This window comes from Anser brachyrhynchus, assembly GCF_964034855.1.
Source record: "Anser brachyrhynchus genome assembly, chromosome: 1".
Classification (NCBI taxonomy): Eukaryota; Metazoa; Chordata; class Aves; order Anseriformes; family Anatidae; genus Anser; species Anser brachyrhynchus.
In genome coordinates, this window is record NC_137694.1 from 133,027,190 (window position 1) to 133,054,126 (window position 26,937).

At 39.8% G+C, this 26,937-nt stretch overlaps 1 protein-coding gene across 3 annotated transcripts in view; it reads right to left on the minus strand.

The window, feature by feature from the left end:
• FRMPD4 (FERM and PDZ domain containing 4) overlaps window positions 1-26,937 on the minus strand; it is a 314,212-nt gene that overhangs the window by 177,209 nt on the left and 110,066 nt on the right. Inside the window, exon 1 of one of the 3 annotated variants that reach the window (XM_080554743.1) lies at window positions 24,828-25,910. The exons of the other annotated variants lie outside the window; for them this stretch is intronic. The gene's annotated coding sequence lies outside the window, so the exon portion shown is untranslated. Of the gene's footprint in view, window positions 1-24,827; window positions 25,911-26,937 lie in introns of those variants that run through there. 3 annotated transcript variants of the gene reach the window in all.

The window sequence follows — 26,937 nt, forward strand, 5'->3', positions numbered from 1 at the left end:
CTATACTCACAGAAAAGAAAAGATGAACTGAGAATAGATGGACAACACTCCTAGCTTTTGAAATGACCTGTGCTAAAAGTATCCATGTCTCAAAAAAAATGTGATTACAAACTTACCAAACTGTAAACTTTTCAAGTGTAAAAATACTGAGCTTCTTTATTACAGAGTAAGTGATAACAGCGACCAGAGATCCCCATGCAAAACCTATTCCCCTAATGCTATAAATGCATTGTTATAGGTGATGCAAATTGATACCAAAAGTGTAGCCATGCCTTTGTATATAACTTAAAGCATTTTAAAAAGTCCAGAGTGAAAAAGTGCTTTTCTTTTTCCCCAGTGATCTGTGAAATCCACGATGGTGAAACCAAACAAAGCTAAAACGAAAAACAAAAACAACCAACTGAACAACCAACCAACCAAAATAAATAAATAAATAAACACCCATTAAGTGGACCACGAAAACATTCTGTTAAATGAAGACTGGTTTCCTACAATTTTTGCATCATACTTGAACCAAACTGCCTTCAAGTCTTTTCACCACATCTCCAGATTCTCCATATCTCTGACATTTCACAGAATCAGAGAAGTGCTGGCTGGGATGAGCTCCTGTCCAACCTGCTGCCCAAGTGGCAACTACTGCTAATATCAGATCAAGACAACCCTGGTTCTGTCCAAATGAGTCTTGGAAACTTCTGAGGAGGAAGATTAAACCACTTCTGTGGGCAACCTCTTCCAGTGCTGCTCTGGCTCTTGCAGAGAGAAGTTCCTTCCTACTGCTCAACTCCAAATTACAATTTGTGCCGTTATATCCCTCATTTTACCATCTGCCTCTACTGAACACAGATCAGCTTCAATATCTTTGTAAATGTCCTTCAAGAAGTTTCAGGCTGCTCCTAGATTGTTCTTTAGCCTCCTCTTTTCCAGACTACACAAGCCCAACTCAGCCAACCTCTCCCTTGACAGTCAGATACCTTAAGCCTTTCAGCACTTTGATAGTCCCTCTCCAGCTTTTCTGCCTACATCTTGAAATGGGTGGCCTCCAAAACTGAACAGAGTATTCAGTATTCAAAGGCCACAAAGATGACCAGAGGGAGACCTTACAGCAGCCTTACAGTACCTAAAGGGGGCTACAGGAAAGCTGGGGAAGGACTCTGTCAGGGAAGGTATGGATAGGACAAGGGGTAAGGGTTTTAAACTGAAAGAGGATAGATTTAGATTGAATATAAGGAAGAAATATATATATAAGGAAGAATATAAGGTGGTGAGGCACATTCTATGATTCTAGTTCAGACAGCCTTACAAACACTAAGTAGAGGAGAAAAAATTTCCTTGAAGTATTACTTCTAGTGTAGCCCAATGCCAGATTTGTCTTATTTGCAATGAGAGAACATTGATAGGTCATGCTTGATTTGACATAATGCGTGGGATTAATTTGCACCAGGTACTGAACTTCATATTTCTCCCAAATCAACCTCAGGTGGTTTCTGTTGTCCCAGTGTTCAAAGTTATTGAGCTCTCTCTGGATTGAAGCTCTTCCGTCCACCATGTCAGCCACCAACATAATTTAGCATACCTGCAAATTTGCTCAAAGTGCATCTTGTTTCATGGCCCAGACTGATGATGAAAATCCTAAAAGTATCAGCTATAGTATCACCCCCTAGAGTATACTGCTTCTTAAGGACTGCCAGTTGGAAGTAAAGCACCACTAACGGTGCAGCCAATTTTTAATCCATCTAAAAGTCCACTTGTCTAGCATATTCTTGGTCAGCTTTCAAACGAAACCTCTGTTGAGGACAATACCAAAAGCTCTACTGAATACAAGGAATCATGTCTCTGCTGCTCTCCCTCACCCCTGCAGCAAGTCATTTCATTCAAGGCAGCAATAAGGTGAGTCAAGACCATTTCTGACTGCCTTCTTGTCCTTCATGTGTCTGGGAATGAGAATATACTCCATGATTTTTCCAGGCCCTGAGGTGAAGGTGGTCAGCCTATAGTTGCACAGATGCTTTTTTTTTTTTTTTTCTCCTTTCTCAGAGACAGGGATAATGTGAGCCTTTTTTCATTCACTGGGGACCTCGCACAGCTGCACAGTTTTTCTGCAGATGACAGACAGTGGCCTCACGTCTGCCAGATCTTGCAAGCACCCCTCAGTAATTCCCATCCAATTCCATTAATCTGAAAATACCCAACTTCTCCAAGTGCTCCCTAACTTGCTGCTCCCCAGATCCTGGCTGCCTTCCTTTTTCTCAGAAAAATGTTGGTATACACAGAGGCAGGGGAACATATTTTTTTTTCTGTGAAGAATGATGCAGATACACCATTCAGTGCCTCCATTTTTCTGTACCATCCTTAACTACCTTGGGTCTTATATTCACCAGTGAATTTACAGTTACCCTGAATTTCCCTTTGTTGTTGATCTACTTTAAGAATTCTTTCTTGTTACATCAGCTAGTTTTAGCTCTAACCAGACTTTCTTTTTTCTTCTTGATTTCAGTCCTATGTGACCAAGCTATGTTTTTGTACTCCTCTGTTATCTGTCCCTGTTTTCCACTCTTTGCACGCTTCCCTTCTGAGTTCCAGTTCCCAGAGAAGTCCCTTGTCTAGCCAGGTCAGCCTTCTTAAGGAGCCTCCATCCTTACACAGGAGGACTGAGGAGCTTGCCACTCAGTTGCTCATCCTTCTCACCTCTGCCCCCAGAGCCCTGTGGTCACCTTCAATCCGCTAAAAGCTCTTCCTGGCTGTGCCACTGATGCCTGTCTGGATGAGCTGTCAGGGAAAGTTATAAAGCCAGGTAAGCCATGGCAACTTTTCTGCAACATGATGGACCGTGGTTCCAGGCAAGCAGCAAACCTCACCACACGACTGCTCCTGACCCTGGAGGGAGAAGTTGCTGACCACTAACACTTGTCATTGTGTCTTCTTAGGATGGGTCTGAGCTCAGTGACACAAGGTGTCCAACCTACAATTCTTCTGCCAACAGAAATCATCCTTTCCCCTCTGCCGCTGAAGCCCAGGCAAGCAGCCATAAATAGAGATGGAGCCTTCTGTGCGTGCCATCGCATCTGCCAACTTCCCCCAGCCCAACACTTGAGAAGTGGTAGGGTACACCTACCAAGGTTAATCTGACCTGATAGCTGGGAAAGAGAGAGCGCCGCAAGCTGTGGCTAATCCAGCCCAAGGTGCGCAGGGATCAGGCAGCCCCGCGTGGACGCCGGCTGGCTGGCCACATGGCTGCTGCCCGGGGCCATGGGCAACCAGCTACTGCTCCTCCACCGCCAGGGCGGGTCAAAGACGAGCACCTGGGAAGGGTGCACGGGTCCTTTTGGCTAAAGACTGTGGCAGACTATTTTCGGATCTCTGAGATCACCACCCATCTGGCCAGCTTGAAATACATTTGACAATGAGCTAAAATGTGTGACAGACAAATAAACAGACAGTGAAGTTATGTAAGCTCTTTTTTTCCCATTCAGAAACCAGGCTAAAGAGTCACTCCCACACACTCGCACATCCTCCATATCAGCAAATGAGTTTTGCCAAATCCCAGGTAAACTATTAGCATGTATTTATTCTACTCACTGAACATTAAAAATACCTTGATTTCTTTCTCCATTTTCTTTTTCTCTAAATCCTACTTGGCACTGCTGAGATCCTGTAGTCAAAACACGCTCTTTTCGTTTCTACACCCTGGAGAAAATATGCATGACGTCTCCATAATATATGATTTTCTCTAACCCACCTTCTTCTGCCACTTTGTTATAAAAATCGGATTTTGTTTTATGCCTCAACACAGAAGACGAATCAGGTGTTAAAAATCCCACTCTTCTTGTTGGACAGTCTATTACTCAGTTCCATCAAGACATAATCTAAATGACCCAACAGCACTGAAAAGTTATTGCAGATTTGCTACCACAAAGTTGAAAATGTAGCTTTACAGAAAGTAGCATATTTTTCCCATACTAGAAATACTACAAAAACTAATTTAATACTACCCACTAACAAATCTAAATTGTTCAACGGCCCATTATTTGGGAGATTAACATCTTCCACATTCCTCCAAGTAGAGTTAATCCAAGATGTAACTCCTAATAAGATGAAGAACAAAAACGTGAAATGAAAAAGTCTAAGTCAAATCTACTCATTGTCTTTTTAGCTGTAATGTAAAATAAAACAAATCTAACAGAGACCCTTGTGTGATTTAGGCTACTGATGTAATACAAGTAGAATCATATTGTGTTTTTTTTCCCCCTCCAGTATCTGTGATTTAGATAATGAAAACACCAAACTGTGTTAGGAAAATGAAAGCCTGCAGGTTCAAGCCAGATTGCTCCCTCCAGTCCTTTTAATAATAATAAAACAAATTTTCAAGAAACACTAATTACTTTTTCCTTCAGTACTCATTATCACATACGTCATTCTTACTGAAGTCCTAGCTAACAAGTGAAGGCTCAGGGTCGTAATTTCTGACATGTAGGCTATTGCTTACCAGTGACTGAGGCTTAGTTTTAATAGATGCCAGAAAGATAACTAACTTTGAGCAGACACTCTTAAAGGGCACCACAAACAGTCTTTGTGCTGCTGAAGCCAGAAAATAATCTTACAGGAACAGAAGGTGATAGTACAACACTATTTAATGCACTATAGGGTGAAGGAAACAACACAGAACAATCTGCTGTTGTCTAAGTAGTTGGACATAAAACATCTTTTTCCTGAAAGTCTAATGGTTGAACTGCAGCTCAACATCCAGTTTTGGAAAAGGTAGAATTGCCTGACCTAAGCAATGGTAACTAGCTAAATGCAAAGGAAAGCTGCAAGTGTAGTATCAGTTTATACAGAGCAGTAGCAATACTTTAGAAGTAAGCAATTAAAGGTAATTGTCTAGATTCTAGGAAGGCTGGCATTTAAAGAAGGGATGGGCAAATTTGTCCTTCAGTCCCACTTCCCCAGAGTGGAGTGGCAAAATTTGTTAACTGAAATAGAAACACCTTTAAAAGTAATGAAACAAACTCTTGCTGTCTTTAAAAAGGGCATAGACTTTTATGGATTAATAGGCAGAAAATTACTGAACAATCAGACTTTATCACTAACCTTCACCCTATCCTCTGGAGGAGAAAGTCTTAAATTGAAGCATTTTTGGCAGGTGAACTAAAGCAAATTATGCTGTATTCTTTCCAACTCTATCCTAATAAAGGTTTTTTGATACAAGATTGCATTTGCAGACCTCCCATGTGAAAATATTATTATTTATGCTGTCCCTGCAGTTTGGAAACAAAACAAACAAAACCAAAACCAAAACAACAACAAAAAACAGAACACCACACACACACACATAAAAACCCACACTACATAAACTATACAACGAAATCTGAGAAATGTTGTCCCTTCATTCTGCATGTGATCCTCTCTGGAAGTCGGATATCCATGACTGCTTGGTTTCAGGACAGACCTATGCAAATATTTTTCCAAACCACACAAACTAAGGAATACTGTAGTTATTAAGCAAAAGCTCAGTCTTCCCCCATCAAGAAAAGAACCTTCCCATCATCTTTCTAAGAATATTGCCATAAACGCATGGTTTGAAGGAAAGCAAGCAGTAGCGCAAGCAGTCTCGAGGATTACATACCAAGTTCTGAAACATCACAACACACCCCAACAGAAAACTGTTGCAAACAGTGCAAAAGAACTCTTTCCTCTTAAAAGATGCTTTAAATTGCACTGCTAGCATTACTAAACTCACACTGGCTGCCATTTAGCTATCTTCGTACCACACAGAGAACGCACGATCCTAACTCTCCCATCACTGCATCAGTCTGCAGATCAGTGTTTGACGAGGAACTGAAATGCTACTTCATCTTGTTCTTACATGTGCTATAAGGAGTCCACTCATTGGCATTTCAGATTTCTAAATAAGGTGGACTATGAAAGAATACCTAAGTGCTCTCCACAGGAGAGTGCTTTCTCAGTATGTATGTTGGAAAACAGGGTTCCAAGAATAGCCCCCCATCCTTCCCAAGCACAAGCTCCCCCCAAAGAAGTGGAGATAATATATTTTAAGCATCACCACTCTAATTTCGGTAACCATTGTATTCTGTCTGTTCTCCTGAAGCTCACGGTAGAATGAATCTTACAATTTGAAAGTGGTAATTATGATTCTTAAAAGACTGCCTTTTGTCACAAGGTCTTCAGAAGCTTTTAACAGGAGATGTCAAGCAGGCAGGCAGATTTTATTGCTAGGCAATAGAAATGTTACTTAAATCAGTCTGGTAGGAAAAGGAAATAGCTGTCATTTTATTACATAAATATCAAAGTGCTCTAATACCACTGCTCCCTGGGACAAGGATAAAGGTCTTATTAAGTGATTCTGTGAAGTAAAGGTTAAAAAAAACACATCTAAAGAAGGTTTTCATTTCTAAAAATATTATCTGTTTTCCAAAATCTATTAAATTTCATTTCCCCTGTTTATTTGTTTCCACTTTTAGAGATGGCTTTTATAATTCTGTCAGTAGCCTAAAAGTTCTTGTATATTTATTTACTGTCTGCTAACGAAGGTGAGAGCCACAGTCTCTGGATTTGGATCTGGATTGGATCCTCTCCAAGTGTCACATCACAGTCACAGTGGTCTCCAAGAGTTCAAGCAGCTTTTCCCTGCTGAACTTCAAAGCTCTAGACATGAAGGAGCTTGGTAAAATCTGCCTGCCAAGCATTGGCCAAAGATCCTAGCGAGCAGCTAGAGAAAGCGGAGATACAGGCAGAGCTCACCTGAACAGCAAAGTATGCTAAAATATTACAGGATGAGGACATCCATTTTTAAATAATCAAAACAGCAACAGACTTTAAACACGGCTTCTGAAATTATCATCTTATCACCCAGTACAGTGTTTTGGATTTTAACTTTCTGAAATAAGGAGTGCTTTGATACCTCTGCACTGCGTGCTAAAAAACATGCTAAACTGAACAGAAAACAAAAACAAAACTTTTGCTTATGTAGACTTTCTCCTCTGTCATTCCTCTCAAATTCCTTTATGCCCCACAGTCTGCCTTCCACTTCCCAAGACCTCTCTTCCTTTTTCCATTCCTCAGCTCTTTTCCTTGGGTCTCTTCTCCTCATGCTTCACTCTGCATCCTTCTGGGTGCCATTACAGAGTTCAGTCCCATTACAGAAACAGGAACCCTGAGCAAAAAAATCTCAAACACACAGACCCAATTTTTCAGGTCGATCGTATTGCTTGCCTGTCCCAGACCTTCTCTTCCTCTGCCAGCATCCCAGCTGTGACCCCAACACCTAGCCTGTATGCCCGCCTCACCACAGGCACCAAGGCTGGTACAGAATGGAGCCATTTCAGCGGAGGAAAAGAGCACGCAGAGAAACTCGACAGCGGCGTGGAGAAGCAACTAACGCCATCTCACACTCCTCCCTGAAAGCCTCCCACTTACACCCAAAACCTAGCACTCTGCTGACCTGTTTCCGCATCTGAAGAGGCTTCTTCTACCACCAAACCACAACAACACTGCCCACAAATGTGCAGAGAACAAACAACATGTGGGACTACGTGGGCCTCTCGGAAGCTCCTCCTAGGCCAACGAGCAGATTTTCAGAGGAGAAGTATCAATCAAAAGTAGCTCGGAGTCACGTTTTTTGGGTCAGAGCTCCAAACGTTTGGGTTGTTTGGCACAACAAGGCTACAGTGTACTGTACAGCCTGGAGGCCCTGGAAAAACAAGGCACAGGTGTGCTCACTGCTGCTCCACATGGCGACTTGCAGGGTAGAGTGACTGTGGCAAAGGAGATCGTTAATTGGGAGCCATTATGATCCTGCTCTGCACTCAGCAACAAGTCCTTCAGGTTAAACAAAAAAAAAACAGCTATGAAGTTCTCCAAAACAACAAGACATCAGCATGTATCTGCTTAATGTTAGTAATGTTTAGTAATTGCTGAATAATAGTAATTAGTAAACTGGAGCTTACAATCTATCTGCGAGACAGTGTTTGCAGTATACCTGTATGTCTAAGACCCAGAAATACTCAGCAGCTATTTTTGCAGTCTTAAGCCAAAGACTTTGTTATTCTGAAATTCATGCTAGTGGTTCCCAACAGAGGCAGACGTGCAAGGGACTTCAAACCACGGAGATCTGACCGCAGATTCAGTATATAAACCCAGGATCCAATCTGGAGTGACGTCTAAACGTCTTGGAGATGTTCAAAGCATGGCGCGCTGTACAAACACAATGTTAATGTGCAAACACAAATATAGCTGTGGACCTGAACATTAAGACAGACATTCATATGCAAAGATGAATTCTGCCACACTGTGTATAAAGTACACACCCAGAGAATCAAAATGAAAACTTATTAGGATTAAAATTTCATTAGATTTTTTTTTTTTAACTTAGACTTATGGCAGTAGATAAATTACAAAATACGCAAATCACTTCAGCCACCTAGAAGGTAGAAAAATTTGCCGCAGAGAACACACAAACAAAGAAATAAATACAGAATATCTTGCCAGGCTCTGAGAGGAACGGCTACAAGAAAATTGACTCTCTTCTCTCCAGCAGAGGTCACAGCAGTTAATAGGAATTATTAGCATGATTCTTGTAACATGAGAATACGTTCAGCTGGCAAGTAATAGCTACAGTGCAATAGTATACTGGCTGCAACAGTATTTCAAACACTTGCTTTAGCTGTACTACAGAAAATAAAAAAATAAAAATAATAAAAAAAAGAATTTCTCTTAAAGAAAAGTGCACTGATTTCCATACAGCAACTAAACCAGTCAATTCTCTCATTATATTTTTTCCTTTTGAACTTGGCACTGCCATCTTGTCTCGAAAGATCTCTTGCAGCTCCATGACCCGAAGCAGGGCTTTTCATCACTAGAGTGAAAATCCTTTCAGCTTTCAAGAAACTATACCCTTTTTTTATGCTAGTCATATGAAATTGTCTGCTTACTATAAATTTGTTGATAGAAACTCAAGAGAATTTAAATAAAGAGCAAAGGGATGCCTGGAGGATTAACATCTGTGAATATCTTTTCACACTGATCAAATGCCTGAGCTAACGGCTCTTAAAGACGCTGCTGGTTCCTACTCTCATTTCTGCCCACATAACATCCTACAAACAAGCCAGACACATTTTTATCTTTGGTTTTGTTTGTTTCTATACAAAGGCTTAAATTGACAGATTATCTCCTTATGATCAGTTTTTAAACTGATGGTAAATGCAATAACTGATCTTTGCAGAACTGCTGTGCATATACAATGCTGATACACTAAAAGGAGAAATGTCATTGTTTGTTTTTCTCAGAGGACAACTTTATTCAAGTTAAAGAATTATTATGATATAGTATCGAAGTCACCTGTCCCCAGACATGTTTTGCTCAAGTTGTTAAAGTGTTTTGTGACAAAGAAAACAACAACAACAAAATCCACCAGGATTATACCAATCCGGATCATACCAAAACTACTTTCCTTCTTCAGCTGAGGAACTATTTGTACCCCAGAATGTGGAACATGTTCTAAATGCCTGCCTGCTTCAGCTAGGTAACGTTGCAAAACGTAACTCTTAAATAATGAGTGAACTGAGTGGTAATCTCCATTTGGAAATTGTTTGTTTCACATGTATTTTTTCAGAGTATTTAGTTGTAGTACCTGTGTTTCTGAGAGCGGACGTTTAGGATACACATTCTGGGAGGAAATGAGAAGCCACATTATCCAATCACTTACATTGGAAATACCAGGTCATAAATCTGACACTGTGAGGCATGTCGTGGAAGTAAAAGGACACCTGAAGTGCTGAAATTGTACTACTATTGTGAAGTTCCTGGAGGCTGGGGAAAATTAATATCTTCCTAAACTGGAATGATGAAGAGCATAAATTCCTCTAACTATATCTCTTCCCCACACATACACCTTGTGGTGAGAGATGTGAGAAGTTTTTCCAGTAACTGCCTCAGCTGTGAAGAAACATAAAAAATTCTTGCATCAAAGACCATCTCCAGTTGGTTTCTTGTCCAGGAGACATTCAGGTCCACCTCGGTCACACCCCACACTGTAGTAGCCTCACCTCTGAATACCTCCCTAGTCAAACCACCGGCTGGCAGAGGTTGGTGTCGGAAGGACAAGCCAGATGTCATAGAGAACAAATGCTTAGAGAAAGCACCTCCATGGTAGGAAGAGACATCTTACAGAAACCTTGTCTTCAATTTCAACAACACACAGCCATGAGCCCCAGGCATACCACACGATGCAGGAAATGAAATCTCTAGGAAGGCTGAAAGAACAAGAGGTACGGGGGTATCCGCAATGTGACACTACGATCACCTTTTCTCATTAAAAGGATTCTTCTTGGGACTTTTTTCCTCCACATTAGTTTTGTTTGTTTGTTTGTTTTCCTTTTGAGTCCAGATGTTCACAATTTCAGCAGCGCAGGATGCACATCCCAACGTGAACACCCTGCCTGTTCCCCCGGCGCCACAGCCTGTTCCCCCAGCAGGAAACCAGGCCTGCTCCCCAACCTAACCTACCTAAGCATCGGCCAAATCCCCATCCAACCATGGCCAGGGATCTGAGTTTGGCTTTGAGGGGAGAAGGTTCAGTGCCTGAGCAGCCATTCCCATCTTTCAGGAAAAAGCAGACAATTGGATACAAGTCATTTGCATCTCAGATTTTGATCTACCATCTGACCAACCATAATGGCCAGGAATACAACAATTCCAAGACTGTGCTAGCAGCTCTGCAACTGAAGACGAAGCCATACATCTAAAATAAAAATATAAATTAAAAAATAAATGCTTCAAAAATTATTTATGTATTTATTTTTACAAGATCTGGGTTATCACTAAAGAACGGACCACAGAGTTGTTATATCCTTATTAAATCCAAGACGTTATAATCCTTATTAAATAAACTTCTTTATTATGGTTGGTTTTGCAACCCTTTGAAACTAAAAATCAAATCAATTTAAATGTAAACATTACCCAATTACACTTACTGCTGATGAGTCCATCTGCATGGGAAACATGAACATAGTTGAGTTTGAAGTGATTCAGTCTCTGTCAGAAAACTCTGGAAACTCTACCTAAGAAGATGACAATTCACCTCAACCAAGGTGCTTTTTCAGAAGCCTGACGTGCAAAGATGCCCGTACTGCAATCCTGCTTCTAAAGCATGCGTCTCCAGGACTCATCTCCTCTTCCCTCCCTCTGCTTGTGCCCTTAAAACAAACAAATTTTGAACTCTATAGAGCAAAGATTTTTATTTAACAAATCAGATTTTCAGTGATGCTTTTAACACTCTCTTTTATATGCATTTACAATATGGAGACAAGATAGCCAGTCTTTAAAAAAAATATACATTTTTTTTCTGTTTTTTCCCCTCACTCAATCTTCTATATGCACATCTCCACTGCACTGCTTCTTCCCTTTCCTGAGATCCAAGCAAACCCTGAGAGAGCAGATGGCTCTCACCGTCTCTTAGAAATCCTAAGTGCTTCTTACATATTTCACTTGAATGCTGCCCTCAGAGAGCCTGTGAGAAGTATTCGGAAAAGCAACCTTTGCTTTAGTGATGCTTGTCCCTTTCAGCTTCATCTATCTCTGACAGAGAGTCTCTTCCAAGGAGCGGGATGCAGCAGCTGCTATTTGGCTTTGGCAGTGAAGTGCCTTTTGGAAGAGCCATTTTCTCTCCCTTGACTGTTGGAAGTGTAGGGAGAATGGTCTCTGAAGGTCTTTCTGCACATTAGCATTACTGACGGCCCTTCTTACCCACCGCTTCAGGTGACTCCTCACTTAAATTTCCAGGCACACACTCCTACACCTCCCTGCTGAAATCCATCACTCATTTCTTGCTCTCTGAATCTAGCTGTGAGCTAGATTTGTAAATATATTTCATTTACCTGGATGATACGTAGGCAACAGTGCCATGTGCAAGTCCACTGTTACGAGACAGCTTGGCTGCTAACTGGAAGATAAGGAAGCTTTTAATAATGTAGCGACTATGTATTCCATTAAGTTATACAATACAGGTAAATACATAAATTAAATTAAGAGAAACTGTTTGTGACGGAGCCTGTGGGTGAGCATCTTAAATGGAGACTCCATGCAGAAGCTTGGCAGCCCTTCCTAGTGGGATGACCGTGCTGCAGTGCATTACAGCGTGCTTTTCAAATTATGTGATACACTTACTAGCTAACAAGAGAGACAGAGTATATCTAGAAGTCCAGGGTCACAGGACATGCCAGAAAATCTCTGGTTTAAGTCCCCAGACAAACTGGGTGAAGTTCCAGGGTATTCATACTCTGTAGGAAAAGACACCTTCAACCTTCAAGCTGGACCTGAGAGACAGATACAGAGTCGTGGGTCAGTCCCAGAAAGAAGCATATTAAAGGACTGCAAAGCCAGAAGTAAAAACCCTTTGGTTAAGCCACAGCTAATGAATTGCCACAAGTGATATAAATGAAAAAGATCACTCAGCCGCTGATTTACATGACAGCATCATGAGGATTGATGGCAGTAAGAAAGAACCGTAATACACATTCCTACAAAAGAAGCTCTGTTGACTTGATGGTTTAGAGTTTCTTCATTTAGCCATACTGTGTATTTTGAAAAGGCTGACAAGGCTCAATCATAGACAGACCTGCATCAGCCTATGCTGTGACACTGCACACTTGCAAACCCCTCTGAACTAAGTGCCACTGACAGTGTCCTTGCTTTCCATAATTCAAGAAGGAACGTTCACAAACCTCTAAGCAAAAAGCATCTTTATAAGGTCCTAACCATCCTCAACAGTTCCTGAAAGATCAGCTGCTACATGGTATTTTCACATTTTTCAGTAACACAATACAAAAGGTACACCCAGTTCCTTCTTGCTAGACTAGTCAAGAAACAATTCACACAGAAGTTGCTTTTAATTCTCCCTAAAGAGAGGAAAGATTTAAAGAATATCAATATCTCTCTTGGAATGAGTTTTTGAAAACTCAGGACGTGCCACGAAAACATAAAAAGAACTCCAATGATAAACTTAAAGCTCAACCTGGAAAGGATGCGAAGCATCTTTAAGCAGCAAGTGGAACACCGCAATCTGCTTGTTATTCCACCGCCAGTGTCCAGCACATTGCAGTCACTTTCTATGCTTATCACTCCTTTACAATATTATAAAACAATATCATTCTTGGCAGAGATGAAGCAGAAGAAGGAGAGCCAGAAGCTAGGAAGTTGCCAAAGGAGAACTTTTTTAAAAAATGAGATATTTAAACCAGCTTTGTGCAAGACCACACCTTAGCTGCCTTCATTAAACCAGCATGTTATTTGACATGCTTATCTTGCAAGACCTAGCAGATTAATTACAATAATAAACTTTGCTCAGGAGCTAATGAGACATTATTGAAAAGAATAGATACGATTCAGAGTAAATATTCAAATTCCCTAAGATCTGGTCTTGACCCCATAACAGCTGCAGTACAGGGGGCATTACACACATCTTTAATGCCTTTAATACTTTTTTTATAGCCATATAGTTCACAGCTAGCTAAGGAGACAGACAGATAGTCCACTGTTCCCCAAAAGAAAATGCAAACATTGTAAGTAGTCGTCATTTTATTCAAACTTTATTGCAACCAATGCCTTCAACATTTGGTTTTAAAATTTTTGATTTTGTTTTAATATGTTTCTAAAAAGAAAAGGCAATGGTCACTGAAGATTTTTGGTGTGGCATCAGTAGCTATAGGAAAAATTGCCAGATTCAGGAAGGCAGGCTGGTACACATACAGACCTGCCATGCATGGGAATGCTACTTGACCCTAACCAGGACAGCCGCTTCACTGCCGGGTTCTGCTCTGCCAAGGGGAAGAAATGAAATGCATGACCTAATTTTGCTTTCTCTTTGTATCTGTACAAACATTATACAAGCAGATCATAGCCTCATCTCCGAAGAGCCCAGCTGCAGCTGGAAGTTAACACACTTTCTATAACAAGACATACTATGACTTGGGTAGCAATGGGTAAGGTTTGCTATGGCAAATTAAGTAGGACAGAGCCAGTCAGTCACGGGAGGAAAGAGGGCAGTAAATGCTGGTATTTCAGGTCTCGCCAATGCTAGACATTAATGCTTCCAGGAGCCCAGCACATACATCTATGATGGTGCCAAGCATCACGTTGAGGACTTCCTGCCCCACTTGTCTCCCCAGAGCCACCACCAAGCTGCAGTGCAGGGAGAAAGTTGGCCTGGGGATGCTGCCCGCCCCTCTGGGGTGTGGGGAGCATGCTGCAGTGCCCTTCCCTTACACATGAAAATATGCCTGCACTTAGGTGAGGAGCTAATTTATTCATTAATTAATTTGTTTATTTAGGGTCACCACCTTCCAAAAGATCTTGACTCCAATAAGCATGTTTCGAAAAGTACTGACTTCATGACAGATAAACCTAACAACTATCTTTGTAATGAATCCTAATCTAGTTTTAATAAAGGAGCAGATATTTAACAGAATCAGTGAGAGAATATTGCTGTTGCTGCTTGTAATATGTAAAAAAACAACTGAAGACCCAGAAAGGCAACAATTTTAAAAAATGAAAAAAAAAAGACTGCTTGTCCTCCAAGTAGTATTTTTCACAGCACTTACTGGAAGTAAATAACAGTACCAATTGTTTCATAATTTAAAAACAAAACAAAACAAAAAACAAATAAGAAGCACTGCACATTGCCCTAAAATCTTTCTGCAGTCATACAATTCACAGGAACACATCATAGCTATTTATTCCATTAACTACTGAAAACCACATTGATGCCAGCCTGGGCTCCCTTTTTATCCTGACCACCCTGGCAACTGCTAGCAAGCAAGGAGACACCCTCGGGAGAAATGTCAGAGTTTAGTTTTTACATTAAAAGCAAGCAAGCATATATATATGATGGTTTACATCTTCTATTTACAAGCGAGGGCTGCAGAGCCTATGCAAACACAAGTGACGTACTCAAAACATGGTTTTTGACAGTCACTTTGCAGAGGACTAACTATATGTTAGAATAAAACGGCCAACCACACAAAAGAGCCCTAAAATACTTTCTGCAGACACAGATGGTTTACTCAGTATCATCTTGTACAAATAGCTCCCAAAGTGAAGCAAAAGAGATGAGTAAAGAACTATTTTGTTTTCCAGTTTCTTACTGAGCTCTTGACACAACTTCATTCATTGGAGAAGGGGGGAAAAAAAAAAAAAAAAAACAAACCACACCTGCTTCTCATCTACTCACAGGCAGGCAGCTCCTCTTTCGTCCGAATGTGCAAAGCATACAAAGAGAAAATCAAAATACTTTTCTAAAACCAACAAAACTCAGTACTAAAATTCAATGCTTTCAATGCTTCAATTTTAATTTTCAATTCATTTTAAATCTAAGAAACTCCCTTTTCTTGGGAGACAACTTTTCTTTCCAAACAGTAGGTATGCAACTCTCCTGTACTCAAATTTTTATCACAAGCCCTCATGTTCTGCACTTAGAAGAGTGCCTCTTGTAAGAGGCATGAATCCAAACTGAAAATTGGTTCAGAGCTAAAAATTATTTGTCATCCCTGGCACTCAGGTGCAGCCTCTATTCAGACTAAGTTCTAGACTACAATATTACAATCATTATTCAAATTAAAGTTTTCCTGGAAATTGCTGTGGGACTGTTCAGTTTTTGCCTCTCATCTCTCAAAAAATACTTTTTTTTGTCTCTCAAAAAATATTTTAGAATATTTATTCTTAAGTAATAGTTACAACAAACAATAATAATTCTATCTAAGTTTAAAGAACAAACAAACAAACCAGGGATAAACAGCTAAACCAAGCTGGAAAGTTCTAGAATCAGCTTTACTATCTTCCTGTTCGCTTTCCAAACATTTCAAACAAGCTGTCTGGTCAAACTCTCTCTCAGCTATCTACTTTCTCTGCAAGTCTTTCAGTTTTCCTGTTTCAGGTTTGGATACCTAATAATAGAAGCAGAAAGAAGTCATAGCCATCACAGATATCATTGAAGTCATACATTTTTGAAGAAAAAGTATGAAAAAGTACATCACAAAGAAAAGGAGTGTTGCAAGGCCGAGGTAAAGCTATGGAAGAGTAGGCTCTGCTCCCGTACTTTCTTGAGACTTTTTTCTGGATTTAACTAGTAGATGGGAACCCCAGAACAGGCCAGCCAGTGCCAGGGTGTCTTTGTTCTTTCCTAAAGAGGCGCTCACATGCATGGATGGACATGCACAAGCCATGCCACATTCAGCACATGGAAGAACAGACCTGTTAAAAGCTCGAAGCCCATTTTTGCCATATTTCACTCTATGTCCTTGTTTTCACATTGCAATCTGATGCTGTTCTTTCCCAGGAGATGTAAGAGCACACAGAAGAATGCTTTCTTCTTTCCCTCACTCCCACTCAACTCTCTCAACCTAAAATCACCCTTTTGCTCGTGCTTCCAAACATTATTAGTGGCTCACAGCTAACGAATAGATGCCTCAGCAAGCATGGCCACTACAACTACCAGGAGGTCCAGCCTCCCTCGCGCTCTGCAGAATCTACCTGAAATTCACAGTGCCATCAGCAAACAGTTTTTGAAACAGTACAAAACTCAATTACATGTCTTCTTTTATTTCACAGGAATTCAATTCCATGCTGCTGCAAACACCCGGACGGCCTTGCAGCACCACACAGCTGCTTTCCCAGGTCTCTCAATGAGGCCTCCAGAGGCTAATTATCTTGACTACACGTTTGTCAATACAGCTTTTAAAAGTCTACATAATGCATCAGGTTCACAGATGGAGAACTGTAATTGTTGTTGGTCATTCCCAACAACAGATGCCTGTTCGGCTTAATATGTCTATGCCCAACCTTTATCCTCAGTAAATTTCAAGCTCCTGAAGTGGCGAGCTGGAAAGCCCGCTTTGCCTAGCTGGGAAATGTCACTCTGCAGTGGGATGGGAATTAAACGTTGATGCCTGCATTTTTTTTTTTCCCCCCAAGCACTTTGTTAAATAAACTCCATTCCGGTTGGCAAAATTACTGTGCTCAATCTTTATAAAGAAATGTTCTGCATTGTAGATCTGTTACGGCTCAGCACTTTGGCTCAGAACAGAAGTGAAATACGAGCACTGAGATGTAAACAACAACTGCACTTTAACTCTGCCAGACAGTTATAAGGTACACCTAATCAATATAAAAAAGCAACTTGGCTCCATCCAAGAGTCTTGCTCACCAATTAAGTATTTAAAACTTTAGAGAGCTCAAAATAATTCCCAATCCCACCACCAAGATGTCTGTGTGTGAGCACATGTATATGCACAATACTTAAGTAAATAAAAAAAAATCCCTTGGTACTAGTTCATTTCTGAAGAAGACTTTTTTCCCCCACAAGAACCCTCATGGTAAGTTAGAGCCTTTTTTATCAATCTGAAGTGGAAATGCACCTGAAGACAGACAAAACACAATCCATATACAATATCCAATTTTCAGTTATGAATGCAAACTGGTTTCATGTCGTTACACCATCAGCCTTTGGAGAGGAACCTTTCTTTCAATTAATTACCTTGTTTCTTCTTTTATATTTTCCACCTCCATCACCTCTTAGCTTTAATACACTATGAAGTCCCCCCACCCTTTTCCTTGGATCCATTAGCATCATCAACTTCAATTTAGTATGTCTAGAAATCTGTGGAAAAGCAGAGCTGAACAGACAGGCTGGCTGTTGGTTTTACAGCAAGGCCACCACCATGGCTTCAGCCCATCCTGTGAACGAGGCAATAAGCCACCATTTCACCATGTACAGTGGATGCCCAGATGCAAGAAATACTTATGAGAAGAACCATTCAGTCGGACATCCTTAACCTTGTATTAACTACTACTAGTTTTGAAGACTTGCTCGAATAACTTTTTAAATTAGATTTGGGGCAAAAAGAAAATATCTTGAAGTTTTCGTAAATTTAACCTCGCAGAATGGTTATTTCTTTGGTATAATCAGTACCTAATTATAAAAGACATGGTGAAATGACCAAGAAAAGCCAGTTTCCACTTCTTCATTTTCGTATAATCCCTATTACTGTTTTCTAGGACCCCAGAAAAATGGGTCGCTGTCTGGAACGTTGATATATGTTCTGTGCAAGGGCCAATGGAGTATCAATAATGACACATGAGCACGGCACCACTTTAATTTAAAATGGAGTGCTGCTCAACATTTGTTTTCTCAACACGGCACCTGCTCAGTTTTATTTTCATACTTATCAAGACAGAGGAATAAGAAAACAGAAAACAAGCTGATGAAAACAATGTCCTCTTAGGAAAAAAAAAAAGTGTGTGTGTATATATATATATATATATATATAAAACCTTTATTAAAACAGCAGCAAGATGACACTTACTAGATTTCCACACACCACTAAACTAATATTAATCTGTGAAAGAGACCGTATCTGGAAACAGTGTATAAAAAAGCCCTGAGAAACCCTGACAAGGCTGATATCAAAATATGTAAAATTTTCACTCCTTGATCTCACGTTAAATTTTTACGTCATAGCCAGAGTATAGCATATAGAAAATACATTGGAAAATCTAAAATGCCTTCACCCCACATCCATTTAGCGTGGTTTTGCTCAGCAAAGCCCTTTCATATGAACCAAATACACTCCCCCTGTACCCCTGCAATGCCTGCATCTTTATGAAATTTGAAATATCTGCTCTACATGGCACCAAATCACTTAATTCCAACAAGATACTCCAATGACCACAAATAACTCAAGCACAGTTCAGGTCTCTCTACCCAGGGGACTGAAGGAGGTTACGTAAGATTACTTTTGTGAACCTACACCATGACTCAGGTCCATGGTGGGACTGACAGTCCTCATTGCCCCATCCAGAAGGGGTTCTCTGCTTCAGCAATGCTCACAGTTCTTCGGGTTTCGAGCCAGAAAGGCTGCATCCCACTGTCTTGTGGAGCCGGGTTTTGCACCATGGTCACACGAGGCTCAAGCAGCCAGAACCACTTCTTTACCATTGCTGAAACAACTTAACTGTAATAAGTGCTTGAAGAATTGCGGATATTTAATGGCATGTATATTGTAAAAACTTCTCTTGAAAACCTTTTTTTTTTTTTTTTCCCTAAAGCAACAGACATGCATCAATTATTGTGCTCATAAGCTTATATTCATTTGCATGATCACATTGTGTGAAAACGGAAATATTTCTGCAATTCACATCTACAAATGCTGTGGTTTCTTTTAATCTTTTCTCCTACAATTCTGAAGAAAAAAAAAAAAAGAAAGTCCCTTTGAATGTTAAGATAATGGTTTTGTTTTTGCTTATTACGTCTGGAAACACAGCATATATACTTTGTGGTTTAAAAATCATCACTTGGCTCATTTTTGTATTTAGATCTTCGTCCAAACACACAACAGTATTTAGGACACTAGGGCTTATAAGTATGTTACAGGCTGCTACTATAGATCTTTGAGTTTTGATGGGTCTGAACAGCAACTGTTTGAACACGGGGCATTCCCACAGACCTTTCTTTTCTGCAGAAAGGGTATAAAACTGTTCCTGCTGAGATTTGCATAGTACAGCCTGTGCTCATTCAAAACTTTCCACTGGACAGACATACCTATATGTGGGTTAGAGGCATTCACGCTGGTACAACTTTTCTGCCTGCGTGGGAAGGTTTGCCAGATCTTAACGATTGTCTCTTTACAAGAACGGACAATAAAAATAATCACGCCTGAATGCATTTCAGTATATCTATCAGTATATCTATAGTATATCTATCTATATATTTCAGTATATCTATGGCACATCCTTGCTCATTTCTCTGGAAATATTTAAGTGCAGCCACACTGGATTTACAATGTTGTCAACTATCCTAAAGCTTTTGACACATAGTTCAAGTTACAGCTCTTGCAACATTCAGTAACTTTTCCTTTTAATATATATGGGACTTGGAGTTTGTTTGTTTTAAACAAAACAAACAAAAATGCAGAAAAAAATACTACTTTAAAACACAACTCCTGGCCTGAGCGAACTCCTCTTTTCACAGGGCCAGCATTTTACATTATATAGCCTCACTGAAACTGAGAAATTCAACTTGTTCCGAGATCTGACACCATGAACAGCCACAAACTTTTCATGAAATGCTGTCTCTTTTGAAATAAACATCATTTTCTTTTTTTTCCCTTCTTCTATTACATATTTGAAATGAAGTGCTAAAATTGTTAGAAATTAATTTTCACTTAGCACTGAATATGCCATCTCTCACCCAGTGATTATTTTTTGCTTCTGAAGCAATCCACTCAGCTCCTGAAATTGTGCAACAGTTTTCTCAAGTAATTGACAGCTGGAGAATCCTATAGGCTACAGCTCAGTATCAGCTCAGATGGTCAACAAGCTTCAGAAGTTTATCCAGATTTTCTACAGAAATGAAAGATTCTTTTCTCCACAAACAAATTTGAGAAGGCTGTGTACAAATACACACAACAAAAGCACTGATTTATTTATGACCTTTCAATTAACTTTATGTTTGTTTTTTCTCCAAGCCCAAAGCTAATCCTTAATACGGAACTGACATTTACATTTTCAGCATTATAAATGTTGAGTGGAAAAAAGTCCATAAAACTGACAATAAGCATGACCGCAGAAGGATTTTCAAAGACCAACAACAATTTGATGCAAGACAACCTGGTCTTCGGAAAGAGCTGCACTCTGATGTTGCTATTCTACTACACTTATAGCCTTACCCTTTCAATACATAAAGCGTGACCTTCAATGAACTGTTTTCATTGGCAAATAAGTTTTCAATTTATTAGAAATTCTATGTAGAAAAATATTGAGTTATAATTACCCTTTAATTTCATTCACAGCATTTTCCAACAGCTGCAGAGTCCTCTTCAATAAAGTTTGACTGATGAAGTCTATTGCATATACTCAACCAAATAAATAATTTAGTAGCCTAGCACGACTGCATCAATTCAAGGACCTTGTCTATTCTTCACAGAGTAATAAACCACTCTAAATCTAAAAGAAACAGAAATCTGAAATTGTTTTTTGGGATCTGAAATGAAAGTCTCTTCTCTAAACACTGAAGCTCTTCCACAGAAGCAACCATCCATTCACAGGCATGGAGCCACCTCCCTCTCCTTAAAGAAATCTCTCCTCCCACAAAGAGAGGACAATCCCTGAGATGAGCTGGGCAAAAGGCAGCAGTTGGCTTGTGGCTACCTCCCAGCCAAGCAGCCAGTAACCAGGGCTGAGCACTTTTCTCAGAGCATGAGCACAACTTTGAGCTGTAGATTTTCATGAAACCTGCAAGTGTATCTTTGAGACCTCCACTTCTCTGCCAGATTGGTGGAGAAATGACTGAAACTTTACAAAATTAGTGAAGTTTGAACTGAAGAATTTTCAAGTACCACATCTAGTGCACACCCTCAGTTTGGAATATTTCCCTCCTTGAACTAAACTGCAGCTGGGAAAATAGTCTACATTAAGAATATTCTGTAAATTACCTTTTCTTTGGAAATATTTATATTTTCACTTGAACTAGGGCTTCTGCAGCCCTCTGAATTACTAGCTATCCTCAACATCTCAATAAGACAAGATTTTTTTTCATCTGCAAGATGAGTAAGCTGCCTACTAAATTTAGCATTATAGCATTCTTTTGTTCAGAGTCTGTCTTCGCATTCAGCGGTCTTACATCAGAAGCAGACATGGTAGTTGCATTTACAATGCTAAGTGTATAAACACAATCATAGAAACTTGCTGTGAAAGCACGCTACCATGAACAGACAGCTTCATGGACATCAGCAGTGATGTTACATTTGAAAAAAGATGACAAACTCTTCCCTAAACAATGTTACTTCTGATTTTCTTTCCATCTGTTCTAAAGCATCAGTTTAGGTCTTCCCTGGGACAGCTCAGAAGTATCTTCCCCTATAAATTACTAGCTCTTCTACTGCCATGCTGGCACTACAGGGGTGTAGTTCCCTACACAGCCCCCTTTGGCATTTCTCTACCAACTACCAAAAAGCTACACCCACTCACGTGGGTGTATATATATACCAGAGATATTCTATATATCTGAGAAATAGAATACTGTAAATATTGATCAAAAACTGGATAACAACTCTCCTAGAATGTAAATGCTAAAAAAGTTCTAAAATGAAGGATGGGCATGCAGAGCTGCTGACTGACCAGTTATTTTTCTATTATTTCAGAACTGGAGACCTCCTAGCTTATCAGAACAATCCAACTAATGCTATTGAGAGCACACTGCTTACATTTATAAAAATGGGCTGTCAGCTTTCTTACATGTGGTCAGAAGAAAGGCATAACTCTGACTTACTGAAACTTGATGTTAAGATTTAATTGTTAAATATTGTTTTAACATTAATTCCATTTTGAAACTCCATTCTCCATTTGGATTCTCTACAAGGAACTAAGACAGTCCTGCAAACAAAAAGGAAACGTTTGCCTGCGTAAAACCAAGAACACTCATTTTAGAAAAGGAATGGGACTTCGTAAGTATTCTCATGACATGACAAACAACATATTGCGCAGAAGTAAACAGAAGCATTAATCATCAGACTTCAGAAAAGCAAGAATCTATCTTCTGCTACTAGAAGTTAATTAATGTTTAAGATAATACTGTGATTCTACTCCAAGTTTTCAAAAATGGGTTGATTAAAAAAAAGGAAAAAGGAAAAAAAACACGCCCCAAATTGACCCAAAACGAACATGATAAAATGGAATGCAATCAAAAAATGAGTGTGTATTGGGTAGAAAGAGTGTTGTCTGGCCTGTAGCATCCTTCAGCCTTTCAACCCATACTGGAAGTGGTGCAAGTCTCCACTTGCATCACATTTTGCCAAACGCTGGCACATTACAGAGTTGCCTCTCATTCTCCACTGTACCATGCAATAAATACAGTCAAATCCATGGCATTTGACAATTATGGAAGCAAAAAGCTTGGCCTATAATAAGGTGGTAGGCTCCCTGTCATTCCTTTTTCCATAGCAGCCTTTTTCTTTGGAAGCTGAGCATGGCATCTAGGTTTTCCACAATGAGGCACTGCAAGAGAGATGGTAGGGGAGGGCACGGCAACATATCTCCATGGGACTGCATTAGCTGTGCACTGCTCACACATTGCTTCCATCTCATCGCATGGTCCAACCACACCTTCTGGAAACTTATTGAACAGGTATCTGGGAAGCTCACAGACAGTGTTTATTAAGGTCTGGAGCAGGTTTTTCAGTATGGTGATTCCAGACTTACTCTGATTTCCACAGTCACTGAGGCCCATACAGCGTATGCACACACAGCCCAGTGCTGTCTCTATTACAAAGAACATAAACAAAAACAACAATAACAAAAAAAAGGAGGGAAAAAAAAAAAACAACTAACCAACACATTCACACATTCCAGCACTGACATGCTATACAGGCTTCCAGTTTCTGTGCTGGTGCCAAGTTTTCTACCAGTAGTGACTGCAGGACCACTTGATTTCTGCTGTTCAGCTGGCACCACTGATGCATCCCAGTTGCCCAAGGAAGCATGTACAGACGTGCTACCGCTTACACCTCCACAGTGAATCATCCAAATGGAGCCAGCCAACCCCGAGATTAGCTGCATTGAGTTTGTATGATTCCCACACGAATCCCTGACGCAGAATGCCTATGGAAGTATGTCTAAGCTACCCGAAGATGGCTACTACATGTGCCTTTTTTGCATAGACAGAAATCAAAACCAACTTGAGACATCATGTCTATAGTACATACTTATATACATAAGTGAACTATTATACAGCGAGACACACACAGATTTATAAGTAACACACTCTTATTTTCAACATCTTCTCAGAGCGACAGCTCCCTCAAGCACACATTGCAGACTACTTTCACTAGACAAGCAAGAGTTCACACCCAGGAACACGAAGTTTTAATACAGCACTTGTCTTACAAGACACTTTATCCTCTCTCTGGGAAAGACAGGGAAAAGTAAATTAAAAACATAATAAAAATAATAAATCAGTGTTAGAGCCCTGTAAAGACTGTGTACCTTCAAAAGAAAGAATTAGAGAAAGATCGAGAGCAGAAACAGAGTAGGGGGACACCTCCAGGAGCATCCAGAGCACAAGATCCTCCTGAATGTTCAAGACAGTGCTAAACAGAAGTCCTGCTGAAATGACAAAGGTATTTCTGATATTCAGCTATACATACAGGTGGCGGTCATGTGTGTGCCTGTTGTGGGTGGGGGGAGTTAAAAAGGTGAATAATTTAGAATAACGTAACAATTCCTTGGTTCTTAGAAATCTCTTCACCAAGAGAACAGTGCAAGATTAAATCTAGTGTGCATGTATAGCCTTACCTTTACTTTCTATAATTAAGTAGTGATGCTTATAAAGCATGCCTATGGCACTGCAAGATGAAGTTGTGCTTCACCCGAATGAGTGGCTGTCTTCCACTCAGTGCATTGTGGAGAAAATCGTCATGTTCAAGTTCAATGAGCTCTGCATCATTTTTGAAACAGTAAATAAAAATAGTGGAAACATAACATTAATAGTGAAGCCTGGTTTTAATCATTTTTACCGAATTCTCTGGTTAGTAAACATTGTATTTAGTGAAGTCACTCATTTACTATAGCTCTAAGCAAAGTTAAAGCTGCAGCGCTGTCAAAACTGAGGGAGAGAAAAGATTCAGAGAAGGCACAGCATATCCTCTTTTCTCTCCCAGCAAAATACAGTCTATCTATATCTATCCTCAGATATAAAAACAAGATACTAAGTCACTTACGAGGATCTAAACTTTGTTGTAAAAACAGCCTTAGTTTAATTTAATCCAGACCTGTGCTATGCAGCCATCCGAAATCTTGTCAATGATTTTCAAGAACACCTTCGATACACACGGTCAGCAAACAAACATCCAATAAGCAGCAGTTTAAACAGCAGGCAGCTTAACCTTTCTCCTGTCTTTAAAAAATGCCAGACTGTTCACTGTTTGCTCAAGACTCTTCTTTTACCAACATTCAATTTGAATGAGCCGGTGCAAATGCACTGCTCATCCTCTCATGAGAGCAGGATGCATTTATGTGAAACATGAGGAGAATGCCTAATGCTGAAACATACTCTCTGCATCCTCAATGAGATTTTATTACAGGGCTCTCTTTCTTTTCGCTGGCATGTAGCAACACGCCTGCAATTATTCTTTTATGGCCAAAAGCTATCCGTACGCTTGTATTTATGTTTGGCATACACACGCACTCTGCGTGAACGCGCTATGTATCATAGATGCATTACAACCTAATTGCAGCTAGGTAAAAAAACTCCACTGCTGCAAGTGCTTCTATGGGATACTGACATAAAAAATATTCTACTAATATTGCATACGGATAACTTTCTGGTCATTAAGAGCGAGATTAAAAAAGCACTTTGGCTTCCAAAAGTATCAGGGGCTTGGGTTTTTAAATGTGCCTCAATGCAAGTCCATTTTGAAAACTAGCTCTATGGCCCTCAGAGGAAAACCTAGTAGTTTAATTAAAAACACAAACGAGTTTTAAATTAAAAATATTTTGTCTGTTGTATCAGAGCTCCATGTGACTAACCTTTATAGTTTCCCAAGTTATCAGCAAAAAAACTGTGTGTTAAATTCATTAAAAAAGAACAACAACAACAAAAACAACCCATAACCAACTTCCCAGAGCTCACAACCCTTGAAAGACCATTATTAGTGCAACAGTATTTTTTGGTTAAAGAAACACATTACAAAAGGATGGTTTTATCGAGAACTTTGAGTATCTTGGGCTGTGACAACTAGATTTCACCAGCTTTGATAAATAATAAAAGAGCCTGGCAAACGTTCAGTTTTTCTAGTCCTCCACCTACATGGTTCTACAGTTCCTAACAATCCATTATTTATATTTCAGTAGCATTCTCCGTGCAGTAATTGCCTTCTACATAGGTAGGAAAGAAGCCTCTGCAGCAAGGATCTTCCACTCCAAGACAGCAAGGAAGCAAGGAGTTACTCTTTTATGGTTTCCTAGTTGTAACAGAGTCATTGGACAGAGACGCTGTTTAGCCTCCAGTCTAAATGAAAAACTCTTAGAAATATTCAGTTCAAGAAAACCGCAATCAATGGCAAAACCTTTCATTATTGCCATTGTTTAAAACAGTAAAAGCTCAATAAAATGAAAATGTTTTAAAAAAACACTCATCTTAATGGCTTCTGTGTCTTCCTTGCTTTTTCCATTTGTTTCTGCTTATTATTTTCACTATATACCTAACATTCAATCCTCTTAAACCACCTTTCTCATTCAACCGCTCTTTAGCGAAAGACCGTCTCTTTATCACCACTTACACTGCATGGTTCAGGAATTTTGGGGAGGGGATGCAGGTGGGAGGGTGCACATATGCCACCCATCCGCACCAACTGTCCTGGATCCGTCCCCGAGACAACGGAGCGCCCCAGAAAAGGGATCCCCTCTGCCACAGCCACGTGGAACACAGAAAGATATATCCTACTACTAGTAGTACCCCAATGTTGTTCCATTACCCACTTATTTTCAGAGCAGAAAAGAATGTAGCATCACATAAAGATGGTAATCCATGCTTTTGCAAACAAAGGCAAAGAACCTCATTTTTATCTGTTTAATCCTCACTGGAATCTACAATAAGAGCACCTCCAGAGGAAAGCAAAGACATGGTGATGATATTACGGAAAATTTGTAAATTTAAGGACATCGTTTCTGAAACCTGAGCTATGACAAAATAATGCTTTTTGGAGAATTATACTAACTGTAAATTTTGAACATAAATATTTTCAAAATGAAGGTCACAATAATAAATTATCAACTATTCTTGCATGAACTAAGATTTAATTCTACCTTCTGGCTTCATCATGAGTTATGTTGTACTTGCTGTAGTATTTGCTTCCCCAAAAAAAGAACAGCAGGAGAAAA